The 26,355-nt window shown below is 37.9% G+C and overlaps 1 protein-coding gene across 29 annotated transcripts in view; it reads right to left on the bottom strand.

The window, feature by feature from the left end:
* Positions 1-26,355, bottom strand: part of LOC106034895 (uncharacterized) — a 570,359-nt gene that overhangs the window by 475,415 nt on the left and 68,589 nt on the right. For 10 of the 29 annotated variants that reach the window (XR_010829460.1, XR_007158133.2, XR_007158139.2 and 7 more), the window contains exons 1-2: positions 8,830-10,017; positions 7,307-7,466 (exon numbers count right to left, since the gene is read on the bottom strand). The exons of 3 other annotated variants lie outside the window; for them this stretch is intronic. The gene's annotated coding sequence lies outside the window, so the exon portion shown is untranslated. Of the gene's footprint in view, positions 1-7,306; positions 7,467-8,829; positions 10,018-26,355 lie in introns of those variants that run through there. 16 more of the 29 variants (XM_066992505.1, XM_066992503.1, XM_066992507.1 and 13 more) reach the window with 9 other exon arrangements.

Below are 26,355 nucleotides of genomic sequence, written 5' to 3'. Positions count from 1 at the left end.
CTTAAACAAATACATTGAAAAAATGAAAGAAATATCTCCCAGGCCTCGGATTTCAGAAAGCAAAAAGGCCTCTTCATTCCATCTTGATTTATCCAAGACTACTTCAAGGTGCTACAATGTAAAACTGATGGGAAAATACATCTCTTCATTTGAACATTATACAAGACTTCTGTTAATTTATGGGGCAACAGAAAACCAAACAGAACCCTCAAAAAATGCAGAAATGCAGTGTTCTCATTCATTTAGCTTCCCCTCTGATCACTCATTTCTCCAAAAAACTACCAAAAATCTTTCAATAAGCAAAAGTAGGTATGTGATGTGACTGAAAACTAAGATTCGCTTTTAACAACAGGTAAACATGACTTGAACAAATCCCTCAAGGAAATCCTAAGTTTGCAGCTCCAGAAACAAGTAGTTCCCAGGCAGTGGAAAAAGGGAAGCATCACTCCCATTTTTAAAAAAAGCAGAAAGGAGGACCCAGGGAACTACAGACTGGCGAACTTCACCTCCCAGGTGAGCCTGAGAAGATCATGAAACAGATCCTCCTGGAAGCAATTTCAAGGCACACACAGGACAAGGAAGTGATCCGAGACAGTCAGCATGGCTTCTCCAAGAGCAAATCGTGCCTGACCAATCTGGTGGCCTTCTACGATGAAGTGACTGCATTAGTTGACAGACGAAGACCAAGCGATGTCATCTATGTGGACTTCTGTAAAGGCTTTGACATGATCCCACATGACAGCCTGATCCCCAAATTGGAGTGAGATGGATTTGATGGGTGGACCATTCAGTGGATAAGGAATTGGCTTGAAGGCTGCACCCAGAGAGTGGCGATCAATGGCTCTATATCCAGGCGGAGGCTGGTGACAAACAGCGTCCCTCAGGAGTCTGTCCTGGGACCGGTGATTTTTAATATCTTTATCAGTGACAGACAGCGGGATTGAGTGCACCCTCAACAAGTTTGCAGATGACTCCAAGCTGAGTGGTGCAATTGATACAATAGAAGGAAGGGATGCCATCCAGAAGGACCTTGACAAGCTTGAGAAGTGAGCCCACGTACCTAATATTAGGTTCCTAATAGGAACCTATGAACCTAATCAGGTTCAACAAGTCCAAGTCCAAGGTGTTGGACCTGGTCCAGGGCAATCCCAGACATGAGGACAGACTGGGAAAAGAACTCACTGAGAGCAGCCCTGCAGAGAAGGACTTTGGGGTGCTGGTGGACAAAAAGCTTGACATAAGCCAGCAGTACACGCTTACAGCCCAGAAGGCCAACTGTGTCCAGAGCTGCATCACCAGAGGTATGGCCAGCATGTCGAGGGAGGTGACTGTCCCCCTCTGTTCTGCCCTTGTGAGGCCCCACTTGGAGTGCTGGAGTACTGCGTCCAGCACAAGAAGGACGTGGACATGTTAGATCAAGTCCAAAGGAGGACCACAAAGTTTATCAGAGGGCTAGAGCACCTCTCATATGTAGATAGCCTGAGAGAACTGGGGCTGTTCAGCCTGGAGAAGAGAAGACTCTGGGGAGCCCTCACTGCAGCCTTTCAGTACTCAAAGGGGACTTAGAAAAAGATGGAGATCAAGTTTTTACATGGGCAGATTGTGATCAGACAAGGGGGAGCTGTTTAAAACTAAAAGAGGGGAGATTAAGATTAGAAGTTAGGAAGAAATTCTTCACTCAGAGGATGGTGAGGCACTGGCACAGGTTGCCCAGAGAAGCTGTGGCTGCCCCATCCCTGAATGTGTTCAAGGCCAGGTTGGATGGGGCTTTGGGCAACCTGATCTGGTGGGAGTTGTCCCTGCCCATGGCAGGGGGTTGGACTAGGTGAACTTTATGATCCCTTCCAACCCAGACCATTCTATGATTCTATGCCACATATAAGGATAGAAGCAACAAATGTTACAGACTAGTTACCAGACCAATTTCCAATGCTAAGTGACTGAGAAAAAGGGATATTCAGTTTCATGAGCCACCTCTACCAGGCAGCAAACATGCTTTCACTTTGAAGCATGACAGAACCAAAAAATAAAGCATCGTCTACTCACACATCCACTCACAATGCTATTCCACAAGCTTAACAGCAGCAGCAACAGCTCACACCCCTAACTAGCAAAGCAAATATATATATATATATAAGCACCTTAATGCTCAGTAGACCTGGATGGCACCTGAAACATCAACATAAACATTGCTGCAAATCGCAAATCAAACAAAACAGTAAAAATGCTACAGATCCCCACCATAAGATTAACAAAAACTATGAGCACAACCAAACATGTAAAATAAAGTCAAATGCAGATTGACTAATCTTAAAAGAGGTAAAGATAAAAACAGGCAGCAAATACTGGCTAGCACTCCGTGCACATTCCTCTAGCACTGCCTTGTGCCAATTTTTAAAGTTTAGTAAATGTTCATGTCTTTGTTCATGTCTTGATGTCCCAGAAAAATAGAATACACTGAGTTGGAAGGGATCCATAAGGACCACAGAGTCCAACTCCTGGCTCCACATGGGACCACCCAAAAACCAAACCCTGGATCTGAGAGAATTGTCCAGATGCTTCTTGAACTCTGTCAGGCTCAGTGCTGTGACCACTGCACTGAGGAGCCTGTTCACCAAGAGGGAGGTCAGGCACTGGAAGTGCCTTTTCCTAACACCCAGCCTGACCCTACCCTGACACAGCTCCATGCCAGTATTACTGCAATATAGCAGTAAAAACAACAAACAAGCAAAAAAAAAAAAAGGGGGGTTTAATATTTTTCATTTGCATATTCCAGTATCATTTACTTGTGGCAGGCAAGAAAGCTAAGTACATAGAAAGCTTTATTTAAAAAAAAAATAAACTTCTAATAACCTGTAAGATTACAGCAATTTCCACACTATAAAAAAGCACAGAACAGTATTAATGGTCCTGGTTTAGTGATGGGACTCCATCAGTCAGATTGATGGTTAGACTTTGTGATAGTCAGATTGATGGTTAGACTTTGTGATAGTCAGATTGATGGTTAGACTTTGTGATATTGAAGGGCTCTTCCAACACAGATAATTCTATGATTCTAAAATGCATATTAAAATTGACCACCTCCAAACTAACCTCATATGTTTTGCTTATCTCATAGTTTTAGTTCATAGAAGATATCAATTTCAATATATATATGCATGTCCTTCAATTTTGAATTCTAGGAAGAATAGTTATTACTAAGTTACATCTTGTTATTTGGCACTGGTATTACTCATTTCCAAAGTATAAAAGTAATCTTGACTGATCAAGAAATTACCACTGGCACACACAACTCTGAATATGGCTTTAGTTAAGTAATATTTGACAATTTTAAGCCATAGCTATGTGTTTAAAGAACAGAGCATGACTCATCAGTCAGAGTGGCAATGGCTACTTCTGCCATTCCATCATCTTAACAGTAATAAACTTGTCTTTCAAAGTCTTAAAACTCTCTACACATTTTACTTTACCTCAAATTCAGTTTTCAGTTTTACAAGGATGTTTTTGATCAGATGAAATCATTATTCAACTCAGAGAACATACAGATGGGCTAATGAAGGGGAAAGCAAACTAGCTTTGTAGATTAGCATCAGCAGAGCTGGTTATACAGAACAGCATTTTGAAAAAATAATTTAATTTAAATCTACAAATGATTAATATTCTTGCAAGTAGCAACACTGCTCTGAATCACCAGTGTTTCATAATGACTTTACAATCCATTGTGTAATCTATAGGAGTGGTCAGTGGTTTTTTGTTGTTGTTGTTCTGTTTATTTTTTTAATTAAAAAGTATTGTAATGGCTTATATCATATGTTAATCAACAACCACCATTTTTCACATCAAAGGTTCAGTAGTTACTACTGCTACGTTTTGGAATGAACTGAGGACAAAAAGCATTTGGATTGAACAAACTAGCTAGCCTTCTCTGTCAATTCCATGTTTCCCAGCCTGCTTCTTTCACTTGGTTCCATTTTGGCTTTATTTCCACTCCCATCCCACCTTGTAAATTGTGAACACTTCAACCCTTACAAGTAAGGTCACTTCGCAAACCTTTTCTTGGCTTTTTATCAGTTTCTTTCACACTGATTTCTGGCAATCTCATTGTATTTGACAAGAATTACCAAGAAAGACCTTAATACACAGAAAAAAATGCATGCCTCAGGTACATGCTTATTTTTCAAAAAAGAAAAGAAATATGTAATATTACTAGTTAGGTAACTGAAATAAGTAATAACAATGGGTTTTGTGCTATGTTTACATCTAGTTTACTAGAACTGTTAGAAGTCGTTAATGAAAACCGAGAACTGCATGGGCTTTCTTTTGTATGGACATTTTCTTCAAAGATAAAACTTGTAGAAACATAAAAAATGCATTTTTGTATGGCTACCTCAGCAGAAAGTTCCAATAGTTTTTAAAAAGTCTATAATAAGTAATACTAACAGTAAGTAAAAACATTTAAAACCCAACAATTTTCAAAGGGTTGTTTCTCAACATCAGCTTCAAATTCCTTTTAAAAAATTCAGAAACACGTTTGAAATCATAATTCAATTCTCACATCAGTCTGAACAGTGAGTTACAAACATTTACAAATGCTTACCTTGTTTTAAAATCAAACCATTAAATCTGAATGCTAGCGATCCAAAACCACTTTAGAAAATGTGTTTAGCAATTGCTTTGCTCTTGGCTAAAATCTTTGCTTATTTTTATTAGTCAGAGTCCTGTGGCTACTAGTTCCACAGGAATACAAACCAATATATGAAGAACTACTTTCTTTTGTTTACTGTTAATGTGACTCCTACTGGTGTACATTGATAGCCCAGGTTCTTATTTTGGAAAAGACAGGGCATAATCACACCTCTGCTTCTCCCATTAAATCTATATGAAGTTTCAACAAGCCCCAGTCATATTCTTTCTGCAACTTCTCAAGACTGAAGAGTCCTACCCTACCTATTTCTTAGATGGAAGCTTTTTCCCTATCTTTGATCACCATTACTGTGCATCCCTATATTTTCCAACTTTGTATCATCCCTTTTTTTCTAATATTAGAGAAGAACTGTACACGTTCTTTAGAAAAAGATGGAATCATACAGAAGCTTAATGATTTTCTCTGTTCTGATCTCTACTGTCTTCCTAATAATTCCTAACAATTCTTCTGTGACAGTCAGTAGTTAGAGAATTTACATTCTTGAGAAATATTCCTTCCTAACTCTGAAATCTGCCTCCCAAGTCCAATGACTGGGAATCTGTACTTAAAAGGGCAAGTTAGGTTTGTCTGCTCTCTTTGTCATCAGCATTAATTTACATTTATCTATATTGAATTTAATTTTATTATCTAGTTTCTTAGTCTTATAAGGTTTTTCTACAATTCTTCACAATTTGCCCTTGTCTTACAACCATAGTTTGATTTTGGACAGTCATGGAAGTCTCAAAGCACAAGTTGCAACACACTTCACATAATCTATAGGATGCAATGTTATTCCCACAGCCCGTCAGTGTCGAAAACATCCCAGGCAGCCTGTATCATCCATAAGCGCCCAGAAAAATGCTTTATGGTGGGAGCAAAGTGGAGAGAGTAACAAAAGGCTCTGATGTATTTGCATCCAGGAAGGACATGCAGAACTCAATAAGTAACATAGTGATTTTCAGTACCCTACATGACGCTTAAGATGGGATCAGACCTCACCTCACTATACTGTTATTTGTAACAGATGTTATTTTAACATACTTAACATATTTTGTAACTACTGATAATAAATTGGTTGTTAGGTGCCTAGCGACATCGTTAATCACTCTATTTGTGCTTGGGATTCTCATGGGAAGCTGAAACAGCTATTCACTGTCATGCTGTGGATTTTTTTGCTCATCTCGTTTTCATGCAGTTTGCCATTTTGAAACTGTGCACACAGTGATTTTGGATTGAATCTTCAGGGATGCTGAATATAAACTTATCATGGTTTTATTGTTATAGGGAGGCCCTGTAACCGAAGATTTCAGATCTGTTGCATCTCTGCTCAAGAATACAGAGTTTCTGTGACTTCATTAACAACAGACACAATCTTGAGTGATTTTTTCATTCACTATTGCTGAATTTATCATGCTTTTAAGTTGACAGATATGTTAGTGAGCTTTCAATTTCAAAAGCCCTAGTTCCTCATTCCAGTTAAGTCCATCTCTTCCGTATAGGGTCTTTATTACAGAAGCATCCCCAGCCTTTGATTAACCTGAACTCTTGTTTATATCTGTTTTTACAGCCAGGCACTAAAATTATGTCTTTCATCCAGTTTCCAAAACAATACAGAGCTTTATAAAAGAGTTTGAGAGAATGCTCTACTGCTTTCCTAAAGGCCCAAATTTTGTTTCTAGAATAAAATGACCAGGTTGAAGACAAAGAGAAAGCAATGGATACCAACTACCTTGAATGTAACAAGGCTTTCCACACTGTCCCACAACATCATGATCTGGATAGATGGACAAAAAAATAATAATGGGTGGTTGACTGGACTCATAGGATCAGGGTTAGGGAGCTGTTCACAGGGGCACTGCCAGGACACTGAGGGGAGGGTCTATCCCACTCTAGTGATGAGACCACACCTGGATACTGCGTTCAGTTTTGAGCTAGCCAACACAGCAAGGATGTCGCTAAACCGGGGCAGGTTCAGCAGAAGGTCCCCATGCTGGTAGGGGGCAGCACCACTTGCACTGTGAGTTTAGGCTAAGGGAATGGGGCCTATTCAAGCCTGGAGAAAACATGGGTACAAGGAGACCTAAAGACAGCCTACTCATACATACAAGGGCTATTTATGGACGTGCACGCTGAGACAGTAAGATGCAACAAACATTAAAAAATATGAGATTCAGACTAGATACATGGGAAAGCATCTCCATCTTGAGACTGACTGTTCAAGCAGTGGAACAGAACGCCCAAGGAGTCTGTACACTCACCATCCCTGAAGATTTTCAAGCTTTCTTAAGGATAAAGCCCTGAGCAACCTGGTTTCAGTACACAAGTGATCTTTGTTTGAGCAGTGGGCAACACTAGAGACTTCCAAGCTTAATTAGACTATAATCCTCTTCTGTCCTTCACCATATGGCCTGTTACAGAAGGGAAATCTTCTTGCTTGTCATTAGAATTTATAAGTACGATTACGGTAACTGTTACAGAATGCACTCACATACCTTGTACAACAGCAAAGCATTTGACCAAAATAAAACGTAATTCATTGTAATCAGTCAAGCCTAGAAACCTGCTCTCTTAATGAATGCCCCAAAGGAGAAAAAAAAAAGGAATTAAAATGAAGAAACTTACTTGGCAATCTATGTACATGTTCCCACACTTGGTTTTCTTGTATCTTTTTCTTCACCATTTAATTATTTCAATTGCCTGTACTTTTTTGTGGTTGTGGACTTTTCTCTGTTATCTATTGTTTCCAGTTTCTTGCTGAAGTCCATTCCAAGTCTATTGCTTACTAAAAAAAAAAAAAAAGTATAATTTGAATCCTTCCTTAAAGCTGAGAAAAGAATCAAGAAAGTAATTAGAAAAAGAAGCCTCTAGCATAACGGTCAACATATGAGATTTCAAGTAATACTACGCAGCTCAATCATACTTCTTTTTATTATTATAAACCATATTCCTCATGTAGTTTGATTTGACTATAGTTTTTTATGGCAAGACTGTCCTCAGATTTATTTATCACGTAATTATCTTGATTTTGATACATAATTATATTGATAGAACTTGAATCATGGCAATCATCTACTACAGAAAAACTCCCCATGATCTCAGCATCTCTGGACTGAATAGGAGGAAGTTCTTTCCATGCAAAGAGTAAACATCTAGTTTTCTAATGTGGTGAGAATAGAGATCACATATCAGAACACCACAATCTATTGTCATGAGATAACAATTCTTCTAGTCATTCCAGTAAATTCCTACCAGCCACAGTCACATTTAAAACGTAAATAAACATTATGAGAAGAACAAATACATTTTCAAGGATTTTGCAAGGTGGAACAAAACAGAATACTTTACTAAAACCATGTATTCTGCCAGGTAGTTTTACATAGCATATTGTGAAAATGCCTCTTAGTTGTTACTCTATTTCTGTGATAAAGCACACAGCTGTACTTACACATCAGTTTTGGGTTGCCCACTTGTTTCTGTACCACCCACTATTTTATACATAATTGAATTCTACTGGTTATCTATGTTCTAATAAAAAATGTTTGCAATAAATTATCTCCAAGTCTTTCACCTAAGTCTTTTCAGTAAGTAGACCCCCAAGACTAGTAAAGCAGACTTTTTGGAATTATTTTACATATTTCAGTATTTGTTTTTTAAGAAATAAGTAACAATTCACACAGTTAAGTACAGCTATTTTACAGTTTGCTACATTAACAATACATCATGAACACTTTTAGCTACTACAGAGGAGCAATATGTAGCTACTGTACTAGCTCCCCATATAATTTTTAAGCTGATGTAAAGCATGCAATTCAGCAGCACTTACTATTTTACCTTAAGCCTACTCAGTAGAACAGAGATTACTTATCATTTCTTATATGATATGGTAAAGAAGTATTCCCTACAGTTTTAGAACCAGAACTTGGTACTTTCTAACCCTTAGATGAACTGCTTTATGCATTTCAGAAAAATTATATATATATATATATATATATATTACAAATAGCATAAAAGACTAAAAGACTAAATTAGAAGATGATATACCTAGATATAATAACAGATGATAATAGTCAGCCACAAGAACACAAACTAGTTCTCTTACCAAAACTTGGTTCTACAAAAGGGAAGAAAAATTAAGCATTTCTCACCTCACACACTGAAACCACATACTCCCCAACAAGAACCATCTGGCTATCTTTGCCACCCCTCTCAAAGTGAATGGGTATTTTGAATCTTCTGGGCTTGGCTCCTGAAGTACCCATGCATCAGTAGCCAGCTGCAAACAATTTTGCTGCAACCCTTCTCACAAGTATACTTAATAAAGATATCCTAAAGGTCCGCCTTAATTCTTATCATTATTTTTTCTACAGTCTGTAGCACTGTTGGAAGGTTAAGCAACTACAGAAAACTCAGATCGCAACTGGGAGCAAATTCCAAATTCCTGCAAATTGCCATTCCCTTACCTTTAAGTTTTCTGAGGGCACACTGTAGAAAAACGAGCACATCTCAGGTTACTTACAGCCATCCTTTGGTTTAGAGCCAGATTTTCCGGTGATGTTTCTTTTAAGGAAAAACATTTTCCAGCTATGAAGGGTGCAGTCCTACCACATTCCAGGGAGCTGAGCAGGGCCATGTCAAAGGCAGGATTAGGGAACCCAGGGTCAGCTGTGTGTTGGCCATTTGAGGCTGTGGTGACAAGGCCACAACGAATGAGGTGGGTCTTGGGCAGTCAAGGTGGGCAAGGGAAAAATCAAAGCCAGAAACATTCTGGACATTCAAACCTATGGCAGAGATCTTTAGCATAAGTTTACTAAGTGTACTTCTGGCAACAGTTGCAGACAAGTGTTTGCAGCTGGCTACTGATGTATTAGTACTTTAGGATCCAAGCCCAGAAGAATCGAAATACACACTCCCATGGAGAAGGAAGTCAAGGGCCTGGCCACTGCAGGGGGCAGCCACGAGGTGCCCCAGCCTCTCTGGGGCTGTGTTTGGTCACAGCTGCCCAAAGCCTCTGAAGGATGGGGTCAGAGAGGGGGGTGCAGAGAAGCACCTCTTGGTGCACTCAGGGCCTGGCAGTCAGTTTCCAATTAGATGCTTAATTAAGGTGAGCTATACTAACCAGCTGACCACCTGTCTCCTCCATGCTGAAGCCTTTTTCAAGAGACATCTTTTGCCCATAAGCTGCACCCTGGACCTGAACGTGGGGCCCAATCTCATCCAAAACCTCGTGCTTTCTTCTGCCTCCTGTATCACCCCAAATTCTACTTCATCTGCCTTGAGTGAAACACTTTTGGTAAAGTGTTCCACTTAGAAAAGCCGGGAGAGCTCTTCCTGCAGATTCTAGCTGAATTAGAATGGCTCTGCAATCTGCAATAAAACATTTTTCACTTCCTCAGTAAAGAGACATGCATTTGGTGAGAACAATCATTTTTTTTCAGTAAGGCTTGGCAAATGTATTATTAGCTAAATGTACAGTTTCATAACGATATGAAAAGCTAACTGAATCACATTTGATTTCTTTTTAAATGAAAAACTGAAAACATTTCTGTTTTGATATTTTGAAAATTTTTTTTTCCCAAAGAAGTTTTAATTTATATTCTGAAGTTGTTTTAGTTCAGTATCACAAAACTTTTTAAAAGTAAAGAATAAAATATAGATTTGGAGCAAGTTCAGTGTGTTATTTCAAGTCAAAATTGACCCTTTTTATCCAAGATTTGCTCATCCACTAGTAAAAGCTTTCATTTCTCATAAAGCAAAATCGGTTCTCCTTTCCCTTCAGTTATATCCAAATTCATCATTTAAAGGAATATTAGTGCATGTCTTTACCTACATACACTGTACCACAGTCTAGAGAAAATTCCAATTTCAAGAAATACATGTCACATGCAAGTCAAAACCTCTTGCTGTTCTTTCACATCCTCAACACCTGAGCCATAAAGCCATCAGTGTTTCAGCTACAATAACTACACCTCAGAGAAATTACGGTTTATGAGCAAGGCGCATTGGATTTACATAAATAGGAACTGAAATGATTAACGTTTAAGGCAAATATTCATAAATTATTATGATAAATTATTATATAGTAAATAGTGATCATCACGTAAGCAAATGATTATGGGAATATGATCCACTGTAAGGCGCCTTGGAAAGCGTCGCGGTTCCGGCGGCATCCGGTGAGCTCTCGGCGGCCCGTGAAAATCCGGGGGAGAAGGTGTAAATCTCGCGCCGGGCCGTACCCATATCCGCAGCAGGTCTCCAAGGTGTCACCATCCCTGGAGGTCTTTAAAAGACGTTTAGATGTAGCCCTTAGTGATATGGTTTAGTGTAGGACTTGTTAGTGTTAGGGCTGAGGTTGGACTAGATGATCTTGGAGGTCTCTTCCAACCTAGACGATTCTGTGATTCTGTGAAGGCGTATACTTCTTTTGGAAATTGAGTTGTTCTTATGAAATGAGTACAGTATCTGCCTTTTTTTTCTTATACCTTCCTAGCAGATCAGAAATCCAAATCCAATTCAAACTTTAGGAAGTTTTGTTCTGCAATAACCTCTCTCTGCATAAACAAATATTATAGTATCAGTGGCAAACTTGCACAAAGTCTTCATGAATAAACGTATTTCACAGTAGTTCATATTTGAAATGCAACTTAGCTTTGTTAATTAAATGGTTCAAAAAAATGCAATGTTCCAATGCTGTATTACACAAACCCAATAACTATGTTTTTACCTGGAAATTTTTTATTTTTTTAACCATTAATAGGATAAAAAGAAGAAATCTAATACATGTCTAGCTTAGTGATGGAGTTTCTTTTGAAATAATTTTGATAAAAAACTTGCAACGTTTGTGGATTTTTTATTTTTATTTTTTTGCAATGCCTTCTAACTCCCAAAGTAATTTTCTTGTGCAGACATTATGGAACTCTAGATTAATCTTATTGGTTTTAGGCTTCAGTGATTAAAGTAGCACTTTCTGCCTAGTTACTCAACAGCTCAGCTTCTTATATGAATTTTTTTCTATCTCTGCACCTGAGTAAGGATTTCTAACTTGTAATATGTTTTTGTGCAACACTACAAAGCCAGAGACAGCTCAATGGAAGAGATTACCACTTTAAAACTGTCATAGATAAACTACAGTAATCTTCAAAATAATTCCAGGTCTATCTCCTGTTTTAAAGATAAGGAGGTAAGAAACAAGGAGATAAACAGATTTGGTCAAGATTCCCGCCCCCCCCCCCCCCCCCCCAGAAAAAAAATATGTAATAATACTATGTCAGAGTACATAATGATTTCTGTCCTCTTGTATCTGTATCTCACATCCCAACCTTAGAACCAAAGTTCCCATCACTGTTGCAAGTAGGGCAGTAGGACTTTGCGTGCAAAGTCTTTACTGGAATATAGACTCACACAGGTTAGAAACAAGCACTTTTTAGAAACAAGTACTCATTTACAAAGTAAAGTAGGAGAGCCAACAGAGGGAGAAAGAAAGAGCAAACAGGATCATTTTCCTGCTGACCCACAACTCCTTACAGCCAACGGCTACCTCCTCTGCCAAGCCAGCCTTTACAGAAGAGACGGCACTATGGTCGGTCAGGCACATGCAAACACACCACTCAGGTGTCCAGAAACTGTTGAAAACTCAAAGCTAAAACAGCCTTGGAAATCAGGACAATTGTGCACATGCACCAAGCAGAGAGCAGGTGGCAGTGAGTCACCCCAGGCTACCTGTGGATGGCCACGTGGACGCCCCTCTCACGGGCTGGCCGCACGCAGGGCTCCCGCTGCCCCGCAGGGCACTGCCATGGAGGCCAGGCACCCGGGTGCTTCCCTCAGAGCCGCCCCTCCAGAACCAGCCCAGGTGCCCCACCGCCACCCCACGGGCCCAGCTCCACAGACACTGAGGCCCCATGCAGCAGCAGGGGGCAAGGCCTGGATCAGGGCTGGCTGCTGCACCCCCTCGGCCTCTCCCATGCAGCAGCCTGGCCGCCACTGGGAAGGATCCATAGAAAAATGCTTTTTCCCCCCTGTTTAGCTATAGATAGCACTGAGGTATGGGAGGCTTCACCTCCTTTTCCTGCTCTGCCTGAAGGCTCCTGCCCTGCCAAGGTGTCAGCAGCCTCCCCAGGGGCTTCTGAGGGTTCAGGACACTCCTTGCTGCCAGGAGTAATTAGCACAGAGGAGAGCTTGGTTTTCAAGACTCTGTCTACAACCTGTCTTTCCGTGAGTGATACTGAGTCTTGCTTCTAAAGGCAGTACTAGATAACAAGCTTTCCTCACACAAACATCAAGAACTGGATACTTAAAAGTGAGGAAGAAAAAATAAGTAAATGTAGCAAATATAATGACATATACTCATCTCTCTATCAGTAATAGTTATTAAACTTTATAGACCGGTAACTTACTGAAATAAAGTATTGGAAACCAACAAAACAAGAAGATCAATATCAAGACAAGATTCCTAGCTGCCCTTTCTTCCATCATATTATTGAAAAGCATGCATGTCCCAGCTGTATTTGTATTTTCATTATTTATAAGTGTTTTTTTTTTTTTATCAAGCTTTCTCTAGCACAATGCTTTATGCCCATCACTGCCTTACATGAATAAATAAATAACTAAGGGTGCACTCAAAAAACATTTTGAGCATAATGACTATGCAAAATTAGGATGACAAGCAGAAACTCCTCTTAGACTAAAACAAAACCTGATAGGACTCTTGTTCCACTAAGGACTTACATTGTACCATATATATATACACACACACAAAGGCATCAGCAAGGAAACAGAAGAGGTTCCTACTCAATTCCTGCAGGATACCTCATTAACACTAACAAGCAAAACTTTGATGACACTTATAATAACTTAGCCTAATAGGATAAATGCTAATGACTACCAACCATCAAACATCTGAAAACACAACATCATTCTACAGTTGTTAAGCATATACCATTTTAAAATACTTCAAACACAGGTGATCTATATGACTTTCAGATTAAGTGGATAAAACAATTCACTGAAAATGTTCACAAGGCTTCATGTTCTAAGTAAAGTTTTCATGTTTTCTGTTTAGATAGTTTTCCCCAGAAGACTGAAATAGACAGGGATTAGACTGCAATCCCCATTTCAAGCATTACTTTTGAATGTAACATACAGTAATACAAAAAATAACTAGCAACTAGTACATGAAGGGATGATTCTGGAGAAGCAGACTGAGATTTAGAAAAGGGGAAGAAAAAGCAGTCATTTCCCTGATCTGATGGAAGGAAATCAGAAAGCAAGTTGAGTAAAAATGCTGGGCAGATCCTAAAGGTTACCATGCTGTTACAGAAAACATTCTGAAGCTAATCAACAGGGACCTGTAATCATCCAGAACAATTTTTCCATAAATAACTACAGAAATGCAGTATTCAGACAAAAGTATGGCAACAAAGAAGTGGCCGTAAATGCATGGACTACTGGAAGGATTTCTAGGTGCTGCTGAGGAATAAGGTCACAGAGTGAAGGGTTAACTCATCAGACTTAAAAACAAACAAATGAAAAACACAACACACAACTGTAAATGAAGAAATGGAAAGCTGTTCTGCAACCCTGCATTGAAAAGTAAGAGTTGAAATACTACATACTGAACCAACTTAAAGGCCCAACTTCTTCCCCCTCCCCCACCACCTTTTTTTTTTTTTTTTTTTAAGAGGTGAGGGATAGCTTGATTCTCACAAACTCAGATCTTGAGAACAGCCTGCAACAAATGTATTCCACTTGCTTTGCTTGGTCAACCCAACAAACCCCTTTTTGCTATTAAAAAGTGTTCCTTACTAAGGAAGAAGAGCAATTGTTGCATCCCAGGAAGCATCAGCATTCCAGCACTTAGATAATTATCACTAAAATTCATGTGAAATGTTTTGCTGCTGTCGCAAATAAACCTATTGTTAAAAAGTATCTGTTGGGGAGTTAAAAGATTGCTGTGTTGACAGCAGTTAAAAAAACTGAACTATCAGGTCACCTTCATACTTCCAAACACTTACTAGATTGATACTCAGTTACAATACATGATGCCAGTAGTTAGTTCTTATTCACTATCAATCGTTGTCTTTACATATACAAAGCAACCAGTCATTCCAAATGGATTTCAGACCCAGAAAGCATAACACTTTTTGATTCCAGTGATTTCCTATTCTCAAGTTATCAGTATGAGGACATTTGTCTGTGTATCATTTGAACTATCAACAGCCAAGGATATCTGCAGGGCTTCTAGAAAGCCAAGAGGTAAATTTGGATCATAAATGCCACTCTAAAGAGTAGCAAGTGAATAGCTACTCTTTGGAGTGGCATTTATGATCCAAATCTACTTCTTGGTAGATTAAGTATGGGGCGGGTTAATGCCAGAGTAACAGACAAGAGGAAGAGCAATGATAGAAGAAATGAAGAAGAAGTGTGGGATAGACGTACCCCACATATCTGACTTTCTGAACACTTACTAACATGACTGACAAGCCATCACAGTATGGGGACCTCATGCTATGCACTCTTTTGACTATGCTCCCCAGCCAAGTATGGATGAATGAAAAACTACCTTGAGGTTAAAGAAGATTCCATGAAAGGACTTGCTTTCCCTACATTGCTCAGGTCTTCTCTTCCAGCATCGATGGATTTATGCATGAATTTGTATCTGTGGAACATGCATTTGATGCTTCACCTAGATCAAGTTTGACGAGTCACCTTCCTGCACAAAGGGGTCATGAAACTACATTCTGCTGTATAAACCAGGAAACAGGAGAGTCTTCTGCTAATATGAGATGGCTAGCATATAAAGACAAGATGAGGGTGATCAGGTCCTAGCTGCTGTAAGCTTCAGTAACATTCCTGGGAGTTCTTCTTGTTCAGTGTGCTAGACTTGATTTTTGAACATTCATTATGAGGTTCAGAGAACTCCTGTAGTCATGGAATGTTGATTTGAGGAAAAAAAAAAAAACTTTTTTTTGAGAAAAAAAAAACAGCAACTTATCAGCCAGTTGTCAGGATAAGCATGTAGCTTCAACTTCCAACATTTAGGAATTTTAAGTCAGTCTCTGCCAGCCAGGAAGAGGTTGGCTTCTAATGCGTCTTAAATTGGGGCAATCCACATTCTTGCCAAATTGCTATCTTTGGATTCTTTTTTTTTTTCTTCATGTTTTGTATATTCTTAGGTTTTTCTTCTTCATCTCTGAGCTGCTAGCTATCACTTTCTCAACAATTTCACGCTGTTTGTGTTCTGCCTTTTATTGCCTTACACTGTTTTAGCTCACATCCCTTCTCATGCCTTAGCAACATAATAAAATGGAGTCAAGGCCACACAGCTGTGCCCCAAATGAGACCTGAAGTGGCAGGCTGAAGGTTACAGCATGCTACCACTGGAACTAGCAATGTCAGTAAACATCTACTCATTAAATACATTCAGTGCCATGTGAAGACCAAAGGCCAGGACCATGAATAGATAATGATCCTGGCCTATTGCAAATCTAAGGCAGTTTCACTACAAGGAACTTGTACAGAGCTAGAAACAAGCTTCACATCGAAAAAATGGGAATCAGTAGGGTGTTTGTTGGTTTTTTTTTTCCTTTAACAAGGGGATTTATGCCTACTATCCTGAAACTGAATTTTTCTATGTACATTTTCAGGTTTATCAAATCTAAAATGTTTTTTTAGTGATTGGAAGGTAGCTAACTAAAAAGAATTAAGACACCATATGCAAAAAAGGTACACATCTGATGTAAAGCCAAGATTTTAGTTCATGTTAACTGCCTGATCAAATAATAAAAGTACAGTTCTAATTATAGAACATTGAAGTCCTATTACTATAGAAGAAGCTTCAATAATACAGTTACAACTGTACACACAATTCCCAGTATCTACCCCTTTTCCAGTGCTATGGCCACCCATCTGCTCTTCTGCTGGGCCCTAAGATTAACATCTTCACTCCTGGGCTGTGGGGAGAGCAGGAAATCACTCATGTATGTTCTTAGACCTTTGCTGGGTGATTGATGTTTCTATGATATTGACGGTTTCCTCCTCCTCACTCTAGGATCTGTTTGTGGTCATTTCTGTATGGTTGTTAGCAGTGTTCACTTTGTTTTCTTCACTTTCTGCTAAAGCATGTAATATACAAGTCTACCAGATGCACAACATGTGTGTTAAATACTTGCTCTTCTTACCCCCATAACTAGTTCACTCCAGCTTCCCCATGTGACTTTGATCTTTTCTGAACTTGTTACAGTCCTGGATTCTCTAATGTAAGGGTGCAATGGATCCCTTTTCTTATCCCACATCTGCAGGATTCCACAGCATGCCCCCAGCTTTCAGGCCTCTGCTGTCATATCAAGCTGATACTCCTCTACATCACTACACTGTGAATATTTAATTTCACACAGATAAACTCCTCACTGATCTATATAAACACTATGGCTATAACATGCATAGCTAAGCAAAAATAAAATAAATCATGCAGAGATAGCCACCTAGTCACTGGAAAAAAATAACAGTTCTTTTTTTGCTGTGAGGGCATGTTATTAGCTCATGGACATTTTGGTATACAGAAGGATCACAAGGTCCTTCTTTGCACAATTGTTTTTCAGTCAGTCCCCAGCAGGTAGTGGTGGCTGTTTTTTTTTTTTGTTTGTTTGTTTGGTTTGGTTTTTGTCCCCAAATGCAAGACTTGGTCACTCTCTTTACTGAATTTTCTGAGACTACTGTTGGCTTGTTTCTCCAGCCTTTGTCATCCTGGTCCCTGCCCATTCAGCAGAAAGCCTGTGTTTTCCATAGTCCTTCTCATGGACTTGCAGAAGCCTTCCCCCCCCCCCCCCCCCCCCATTTGCATCCCTTGACAAATTCAACTCAATTCAGGCTTTAGTTTTCCTAAGATGATGGCAGCATGGTGGGGGTGAAGTGACAGTGATCACCTTGAATGCAAAGTTTACAGATGAAGCTCCTTCTTCTGTTCCCTATAGAACCAGTAGAGAGAAAATCCTAGGGAAAATGGTTTTCCAGACTGACCCAGTAGGACCATCCCCATGTTTTCAGTATGTTACAGTGGGTGCTGTGTGTATGAACTCCAGGAGGCGTGGTGCCTCAGAAATGCTTTTAACATTTTTGTGGATGTTTCTCTGTGAGGTGTTTCTAGAAGCCCCTCTCAACAGCGAGTTGTTTGTAAAAGATACAGTTTAGCCCAAAGTAGGGCTTGGATGGAAAGAACAAGAGACAGAAAAAACATCTCTGAATTGAGGAGCTACATTAGCTATCTGTTGTGTAAAATGATCAGAAAGACAGACTTTGCCCAAACTGGGCGGATAGATCAAACTGACAGAAAAAAGTATGATAGCAATAATTGTTATAAGTCTCCAGGGCTCAATAAGGAAACTGGTCAGAGATTTGGGACTGACTTATGAAGAAAGAAGATAAAACATTTATCATAAATTTCATTTAGCTTGACAGTTGGGAACAAAATAAGAGATGTGGAAATGTTAAGAGACGGAACATAATTTATTGTCTTCACTGTCCAGGAGGGTATGCAAAACAAAGAATTCAGTCTTCCCTGGTTTTAACAGGGACATACAGGGGTATTGTTATATAATATATCGAAGTTGATGGCATAATATACCTAAGTTCATGTATCTTCGCTCTTTAAGAAAAAATTGAACCTTTAGTTATATGATATGCTAGCTGAAATTACATTCAGGCCTTTAGAAAGAAAAACTGATTTACAGGACCAGAAATATTGTCCACATGAAAACAAGTTTCTTATAAGACCATACAGTCATTTAGATTAGAATAGGCCCTTAGGATCAAGTCCAACCATAAATGATGCCCTACATCAAAATCTGCAAAAAAAATACATAACGCACATACAAAAACTGACAATTATAGTAAAGGGCTAACACAGGAGTTATAAAATCTGTTTCACTGACAGAAAGGTTTACTTCAATTCATTACATCATTACTAAAGCAACTGCATTTCTGAATAAAATGCCTGTATGTACTACACCACCAACCCATTTCTTTCAAAAACTTAGTTAAAAAACCCGTATGGGTGAAAACAAAAAAAAAGAACAAAACAACAAAAGGAGGCATGCAACTCATATAACCCTTCTGAAAATCACTGTCAGCCAGCAAAAGTAGTGACTTCTCCCAATTAGTTCCCATGCTCCTACTCAAAAAAGACTCTTTAAATAGGATTTTTCAAGTCTGCAGCTATAGTCCTTAGGAGGGCAGCCTCCTTTGGGGACAATTTTAAATGTATTTTTATGTATTTTAAAGCCTTCAATTTTAACTTCTACTCATACTAAGTGATACTGAACGTACTGAGGTACTGAAAAACTACTGAGCATTGTGCACAAAGTCAGATATGAAACGCTGATGAAGGGATAAAGAAAGAAGGCATACATTAGATCTCTTAGGTTGAAAAGAGACAGGACAGAGTTGATACTAGAGGAATTAGGAGAAAGTGAAATTCGTATGACATGGCAATTGAAGAGATAATCTACAACCAAGGCAAAACACAAAAGCAGACAATAGTAAAGCAGCATGTAGATTCAATAAATTAAATAGGAGGCAAAAAAAGCAAGCACTGGGAAAAATAATAAACACTGAGAAGATACACTATCAACTGTTTAAGAAAAGACTGCTGGGGAAATAGAAATGGAAATACAGACATAATGGAGATCCAGTAGATATTGATTTTGGAAGCAGCTTCTTCAGCTGAAAACTAACATCCCAAGGTGTTACAAAATTTAGTACAATAAACTTATAAAATAGGAAAAAGAAGAACAGGTGGTGAGGTCAGTGGGGTAAAAACTGAAATTTAGGAGAATAAGGCAGAGAGCTAGCTCTCTGCAATGTGCAAGAAGAAGAATGTTAACATGATTGATGTTCAGCAGGAAGATCCTAGAAACAACACTAGAAAAGTCCTAACTAAGCTGCTGTGCAGAGATATTACATGGACCAGTGACAACACTCTGTTGTTACACAGGCAAAGGCTGTTGGAGTCTTCCCTGGCATTGGGTTCCACCCCAGTGTAACTGTATGATTCTTCATTGTAAGTAAATGGATGCAATCAGACCACCTACTGAGGGAGAATGGTGAAGACAGACAAGGGGCAATTGAAAACTGGGAAAAAAAATACTTCTAAAATGCAAAATAGACACAAACTATTTCTGACAATGTGGTCAGCTCTGGTATTTCCCACCAACATTCACTGATAAATAAAGCTGTTGTAAGGTTTTCCACACTATGAAATGTTGACTAAAAAAAATAATTAAAAAACAAAAAGAATTATCAATGCATTCTACTGTGATGGAAATGATTACATGGATTTTGTAAAAGAAAAACTATTTTAGTGGCAGTGACTGCAGTTTTGGTTCTACAAGAAATTAAGTATTTTTTTTTCTAGTTCATACGGAAGAGGCAATATAAGACAATGTAATAAGATTGACTGTCTTTTAAGGGTTAATGTACAATTTATGGTATGAATGTTAGCATGGTTACTCAGCCAAACATTCTAATCTCTTACAAAATCTGTTTGCAGAAGCTAATGTCCTTAAAAGCTATTCTCTGTAATGTGATTTCTATTAATGGATAATAATTATTTAATAATAACATTCCTCTTTAGGGAAGAAATATTAATCATATCAGATAGGTGAAATGCAAGCAATTAACTGTACACTTCAGTGATCTTATAAGTCCTATCTACCAAATACTCTAGGGTGATGTGTGATACACTTCCAGGGATGGGGCATCCACAGCTACTTTGGGCAACCTGTGCCAGTGCCTCACCACCCTCTGAGTGAAGAATTTCTTCCTTTTATCTAATCTAGATCTCCCCTCTTTCAGTTTAAAACCATTCCCCCTTGTCCTGTCATTATCTGCCCATGTAAAAAGTCACTCTCCATCTTTTTCTAAGCACTTGCCATAATACCATGAACCCAGTTCCTAAAGACCTGAAGCCATCAACATCAGGAACACAGGTGTAGTGGAGGGGTGAGAACAGCACCAGTAAAAGAGTTATACACCAGAAATTATGTAATTTGCAATGGAAACAATGACCTAAAAGATAAGCTTCCTAAAAACTCCAGAAATTCCAAAAGTCACTTGAAACTACGTTTCACCATTTCCTACCTAGATAAAAAAATGCATTGCATTAGAAGGCAAACAAACCCACATCTCTTCCCTTTAATGCTCCTGTATTTCTTAGTTAAATCTTTAATGCTATCTGTGGCCTTCTTGTTTTTAAGTTTTAATATTGGAAAATCTCTTTGCTTAGCAGTCTTCAACATTGTAAATTTTACTGAAATGCCATCATTCATGAAGCCCTATTCACACTTAAGTAAACAAAATAAAATCTATTGCATTTCTTGGCACGTTAATTTATTACCCTAAACAATATTGTACACTGGTTAACATTTTAAAATGTCAAGGAGATTTATTTAATTGCACTAGTATCTTTGGAGATAGGAATATACAGTTTTGACCTTCAGAATGGTCATATTAACATTTAAAATGCATCCGCATATATCAAGCTATGTAAAATATTTGTTGTTAAATTCAAAAGATTTTGAATCAATTCATGTAAGACTAGATAACAATATGCAAAGAAAATAAAGAAAATGTAGAACTGCAGATTCAGCTTACTGTTGATTACTAGAAGTAAAGAGATTTCAATCTGAATCTGAGAGTGGAATTCTACAAAAGCATTTATCCCATGTCATATATTTGCACCCAAACTGAAAATCAAACCAAGAAACAAAACCAACATCACTACAGTGAATTGCTACATTACTATAGCTATTTAAGAACAAAACAAAACAAAATCATTTCACCATTAAGTAGTGAAATTGAAATTAACTGAAAATGATAGGCATTCTAAGACTTGTCTTCTGAAAAACTAACCATGATTATCAATGGACATTTTTTATATAAGTATTTGTCAATAACAATAAATTTGTCAAGATAAACACCTTGAAACTACAAAAAAGATTATGGACATTTCAGCATTTTTACTCACTTCAGAATGTAGTATGTAAGAATACACTGAGTACATATGTGCGTATATGTAGCATACCTGAAAACAGAATGTGATTTGTTGTGACAAATGCAGCCCACCACTTTTATGTGTACCATGTAAGCTTCATCTATTTTTATTTTCTTTTTTAGCTTGTAGAAGCCTCGAAATGCTTTAAGATTTATACTAGGATTGTACACACTGAGAGAAAGTCCTTACCTTAAAGACATCATTATGTAAGTAAAGCCAGCAAAATAAAGCAGAAGAGTAGAGGTGTGAAATGATTTGCCCACTCACAAGTCTGCAAGTTGGAAATTAGTGGCAAATTTGTGCCACAGTAAATTTCTCTCCATGTACTGTGACATATGCCCATACACCCAGCACTAAATCCGTTCCGGGGCTCACCTGTTCTAATACCTGTTATTATAAAAATAAGTTTTCCTCAAAAATGCAAAATTGCTGATCTTGTTTGTATTTCTGGTTTCTGAAGGTTTTATTTCCACCACGGCACCTTTATTCTCTGTATCAGACTGAAAGCCAATGCAGATCAGTGACTGGGTCTGTACCTACAACCACCTACACTGTCTGTAAGATGCAGTTAAAATCAGGAAGATTCTTCACTTCATGCCATTCTGTTTAATTTCTTACAATCATAGAATGGTTTGAGTTGGAAGGGACCTTAAAATCATCTCGTTCCAACACTCCCACACTGCCATGGACAGGGACACCCTTCCACTAGACCAGGTTGCTCAAAGCCCCATCCTGGCCTTGAGGAATCAAATGGTATGAACTTCAAGGCTCTGGGTGAAGTGTATAAAACAAGTGTTTCATCTCTCTTTACATAAAATAATAGCAAACCCAGACTGGCCAAAGAAAACACCTATTCCATGTTTGCAGTACTGTATATGTACATACATCGTAGAGTACTTCAAGAAGCAGGGTTTCTGTTCACGTCAGGGCATAATGCAGGGTTGAACGAAGGAAACAACTTTTCTAGACTGATTAGCACATTGAAATCCAGGAGCCCTTAACCAGACTTGAGTATCACACTAAAAAGGGGTTAAACTTCTTTTACCATCAAAGCCCTGAATCCAGCTCCAAGCAAGCTATTTTTGATACAGCTCTCTACTGGGCAACATAACCATATGCTTTATTTGCTAAATTAAATCAATGTCTGTTCACACCAGGTAAAATCCATACTTCTTTGACAGTTAGGTTATGACCCTAAAAGGCAAATTAAACAGGAATGCAACTGTCTAGACTAATTAAATGACCAGAGCACTCCCTAGTATGATTCTGGCCCATGTCAACCAGCATTCTGCAAAACAGCTCCTGGATACCGCTTTGGAGTGAGACTGTTCCAGAAAAGGCAGCCAAGATAGTTTCCACGCAGCCTCTCCGTTTTGGATGTTAAAAGAGCACAACTAATGTAACTTTGGAGTATTCTGTCTTGCTCGGCCTGAGGACCTAGAAACATTTGTGGCTTGCAATTCTTCAGTAGTATACACCTTCTGTCAGTCTTTGTACCACCCCATCTTTGGAAGATAACAAAGGCTTATCAGAGGATATAGAGTCCGTAATAAGTGAACAGAACTCCAGTATTTGATAAAAATACCTGTAGCAACTTTAATTTTGCTTCAAGTATTGGTCTCCCCAGAAGGCGTTTGATACCTGTGAACTCAAATCAAAACGAGTTGAAAGCACCAACATTTCTTAATTTGATAGCCTCACTGAAAGAGTGTTGAGACTGGATGGCTGCCTACCCACATTATTTTTCTTAAATTTGCATGATTCTTTTATCACTTATTAGTTTATAAATAGAGTTCATCTTGCTTAGTTCTGGCGTGTGCATAACAGTCAGTTTTTTCTTCTTTTAGTCTTTAACCAGCCATATATACTATTAGCAGTAGCATCTTCATTTGAATTTCCAGAAATACCTGTTACATAGGAAAACTTCTATGCTCACATTATGTTTAAAAGCATCTACCTAAGAATTAAGATTTTAAAAGTGTCATATTAGGTAGGCTGTTATGCAAGTGTACCATACTGTCTTTCAAGCAGTGTGTTCCCATTTCTTGTCCTCTACCTGATTTCATCTACAAGCTAAATACTGCTTAGGTAGTAAGACAGGACTTCAATATTGTTTTGTATTTGCATTATCAATATGGACAACTAGTCCTTGCTATTTCTAATACTAACCAAGAATAGAATTAGTCATTTCCTGTTGGGCTTTTCTATAGTACTGCTTATTGTTGCATATAGTCAGTCACTTAAAGAGTTCAAGATTCAGAACACACCCATGAAGCAAGAAGGGGTTACTGCTCCCACTTCAGATGGGGACTTCCTGCCCTTAACTGAAAATGTTATTTGAATGCTGTAAGGACCAAACTCCAAATTCAAGAGGTACGTAATTGTTTCAGAATTATTGGTCATTCACAGCTCTCAGTGGAAGCTGTGACTACGCCATACCTCTGCTATTTAGGTCCCATGTAGCCTACATCAGGCACATTTTCATGATATGAATATTATCATTATATTGATTAGACATGAAACTAATTCAGTTTGTCCAATTCAGGTGAGCATTGCTGGTCTTACTTAAAAAAAAGCTACTTTGGTGTTTGCTTACTTATGAAAAGCTACGCATAAAGGAAGCCATTAGATCTAGCAAGAAGTAGTCCTTCTGCTAGTTTCAGTAGCTACAGAATACACTGTACATGCAATACAACTTCTACTGGAAGAATGATTCTTGCAAGGTGCTATTTGCCTTCACACAAATACAGAAGGCATGGAACAGAGCAGTGAGTGAAATTTAGAATACACAGATTTTTCATCACATTTTCTCTTCCGTAAACAGATTTTTAAAACCCTGGGAATTCATTAAAAAGGACATTGTTGATATTAGAATCTTTAAAAAAAGGGAGCAGCAATGTTTCTAGAACAGTCAGTGTTTCCTCAGATGAGACAAACATCCTATTAAATGATCATGCCACAACTTATTTTAAGCTTTTCAATTAAAGTTCTCCCTCAAATTATTCCCATGTTTAACCGCTTGGGCATTATGAATACTGCATTTCTTGAGATTTATAATCTAATTTGTCTCATGAGGGTTCTGATCATAATTCAAGCAACTGCAGCACATACAGAACATGAAAAGGCAAGCTTAATTTACAAGAAATCCTGAGTAGATGCTAATTCTGCATTTTCTAAATAGTGTACATTAATGATTCAAACAACTGAATGATATAACAATGTAACATGTTACATTATTATACTTATTGAAGTCTATAGTTTCATTCTACATTTTTTGTATGATTTACTAGCCTTTCTAATAGAATCCTGTTCTGTGAATTCCCGTCATATCCTTAAAACCAAAGTTTTTATCACCATTATTTCAACAGAAATCTAGCATCTCTGAATTTCATTAACAATATTTATTCGTACCCATGGAATCACTAATATATTAAATGACACTATTTTGATAGCAACATTTTGTAGCCCCCAACTGAACAAATTTCCGAATAATCTGGTGATTGAAAACTTACTTTGTTGATTTCAGAATCTTTTAGCCTGCCTGTAAGCCAGAGGTAATTTATTCTTCAAAAAGTGTGGTAGTGGCAAACTTAGTTACTGTTCTTAGTGTATATATATATATAATATATATATAAAATAATATAATATATAATACATTATATATATTATATTATAGTATATATATTATATATGATACTTTTTATATATATAAAATATATATAGAATATAATGTCAATAAAATTATAATTGAACCCATATAGATATCACTCATTTTACTAAAGAGCTATTGCAGAAGCCAAATGACAAATCCATCTCTTCGAATTACTAAAATCTACTATCATCCTTTCATGCAATTCAGGTGATTGCAAGAGAGATGATGTTACAAACAATGCAGTAAGTATTAATCTAGCTCCTGGGCTGTAATATTTCTCTGTATGCACCCCTAACCTATATATGTGAAGCCTTTACTCTTTTTCTTTACTTTGGCCTATTAGGACTTATGCTAGTAACCCTTTTTTTTTTTCATCATCTTTTATATTTCTCCAGTCTTGCTATATTTCTTTTATTCAGTGCAAGGTTCCAAAAGTAATTTTCCAGAGTTTATCTTGTTCAAATCTTGCTGACATTAAAATTAGTGATCTAAACACTTAACCTCGCAATCGACATCTGTACATTTTTTTTCCCTTATATCCCTTAACACTCCTTATATCACTGAAACTAAACTTTTACATTCTCAGCATCTTCAAATATTCCCTATTTTTCTTTTCACAGCTATTAGAAAATTTTATTACATTCTAATTATTCAGTTTTTTATTTTTATTATTATTCTTATTAAAGATAGGTAACTGAATTCATGGTTTTAGGTTTGGTTTTGTGCATTTCTTTTTTATTTATGATTAGTTTAATTCCCCATTTATGTCAGGCCACTTTATCTTGCTGTATTTCTCCTGATTAGCTTGTGAAAGACTATCCCCTTAACTCCCCTACGCCTCTGAGATGTCACTCCGCTCTTCCATTTTCCCTCCAACATCTGTGAATGTCACATTGGAGACTTACTCTCATCTATCTGCTATTTTCCCATCTTTTGTTTAAAGCTGTAAAGCAGCAACTTAAGAACTAAAAAACT

The sequence above is a fragment of the Anser cygnoides genome, chromosome 2 (assembly GCF_040182565.1).
Source record: "Anser cygnoides isolate HZ-2024a breed goose chromosome 2, Taihu_goose_T2T_genome, whole genome shotgun sequence".
NCBI classification, from domain to species: Eukaryota; Metazoa; Chordata; class Aves; order Anseriformes; family Anatidae; genus Anser; species Anser cygnoides.
Note: the sequence above shows the minus strand (reverse complement) of the source record. Positions and strands in the feature narration are given on the sequence as shown.